The following is a 2,211-nucleotide window of genomic DNA, read 5'->3' as shown; positions in this document are numbered from 1 at the left end:
TCACCTGGATTACTGCTCACAGCTATGGTCACCCAACTGTGTAAAATTAACAGCGGACCTTGAATTAACCCAGAGAAGATTCACAAAGGAGACCTTCTCCTTGCAACTGCTCAGCTACTGGGAAAGGCTGAAACAGTATGACTCTACTCCCTGGAGCGAAAGCGGGAGATATATGCAGTAATATACATTTGGAAGAGCCTGGAAGGAATTGTGTCAAATTTTGGCATTAAAAGCTATACCAATACCAGAACGGGTCGGCACTGCATAGAGCCAAAGATCCCAGCAACGCCATCACGCTTCAGGACCAGTTACTGCAACAGCCTGGGTTTCAGGAGCTCACAGCTTTTAATATTCTCCCAAAGAGTCTGAGGAACTTGCACAAAGTAGATGTAGGGGTTTTTAAATCAAAGCTGGACCTTTTCCTGTCGAAAGTCCCAGACAAACCTACCACACGGCAAGAGGTGCAAATGAGGGTAGCTACATCAAACTCCATTCTTCACCAAGTGCCACATATTGGAGGAGAATCTCAGTAATAACAGTGTGGCAAAACGGCGGTGCATCAGCATGGACGTAGCTCTGAGCTGAAACTACAGAGAAAAATATATATACATATATATATATATATATATATGTGTGTGTGTGTATGTGCGGGTGTGTGTATGTGTGTGTATGTGTATGTGTGTGTATGTATATAAATATATATATATATATATATATGTATATATTCATATGTATATATATAGTTCAAAAATATCGTTATAGGTATAAATATACCATAAAACAATTATGGAATAATGGAGGAGAAAAAGATGTTGCATTCAAAATTAGATTTAATACAAATTAGGATTCAATACATACGCGTGTTTCTAAGGATAATACAAATATGTCAGAAAAAATATAATTATAGTAATTATAATTATATTTTTGCTTTGTCAGTCTCATCAGTGTGAAGAATGTTTGGAAGGACATCAAAAAAATTTTAATAAAATAAAATATACAATAAAGGAGATTACAAAATGGTTAATAGGGAGAAATCAGATGTTTTCAAGCAAGTTGGGAAAGGGAAAAAACAATAGTAATAATAATAGTGAGAGAGACGAAAGAGAAAAAAAGACAGACATATCAATGTGTATGCACGTCTATATGTGCAGTATACTATAACATAAAAACAAGAATAAAAGTCTAAAGGATATGTTTTTTAAAATGGTAACAGGTCTAGACGAAGTATAATGTAAACAAAGCCACGTGTGTATAGTAGAATATAACGTAACAGGTTCACTAGCAGGAAAAACCATAGAGACTTTTACATATACATATTAATACTGAAAAACGAATATATATATATATATATATATTACACGAGGCTAAAAATCACACATACATACATACACACACACAGAATATGTACATACACAGAACCTAAGAGTGTAATAAGAACTAATTAGGAAAATGAAAAGAGGTAATCAATAAAACTATTTAAGGTTAATGAAAAGAAATTTGGATATATATTTACAAGAGAAACTCTTTCCTCTCGAATTTAAGACAGAATCGTTCATTTTCATAATTATAAAAGACTCTACAAGATATAAAAGGCACGTTCTATTTCTAATCCGACCAGAGGGGGAAGAAGAAACAATAGTTTATATATATATATATATATATATATATTATATATATATATATATATATATATAGATATATATATATATACTGCATATACATACATATAGATATATGTATGTATATATATGTAAATGTGTATATATATATATATATACATATATGTACATATATGTACATATAAGTATATATATGTATATATATATATATATATATATATATATATATATATATATATATATATATATATATATATATATACACGTATGAATTACTTACATTATATGTTTGACGGATATTTGTCCTCACCTTGTTTGATGTTAACACAACGTTTCGGCCGAGATACTCTCGAGGCTTCATCAGGTGTCTTGAGGAAATTTCGAAACTGGGTTCTCATTGCTAAGGTATTTTTCGATGTTAATATTATTATTATTATTATTATTATTATTATTATTATTATTATTATTATTATTATTATTATTATTATTATTATTATTTTATTCAGTCCTCTGCGTGGAATCGAGCTCGGAATCTTGAGGTTAGTAACCCACGCTCTTAAACACTATTAGTAGTAGTAATAATAATAATAAT

The sequence above is a fragment of the Octopus sinensis genome, linkage group LG14, assembly GCF_006345805.1.
Source record: "Octopus sinensis linkage group LG14, ASM634580v1, whole genome shotgun sequence".
NCBI classification, from domain to species: Eukaryota; Metazoa; Mollusca; class Cephalopoda; order Octopoda; family Octopodidae; genus Octopus; species Octopus sinensis.
Note: the sequence above shows the minus strand (reverse complement) of the source record.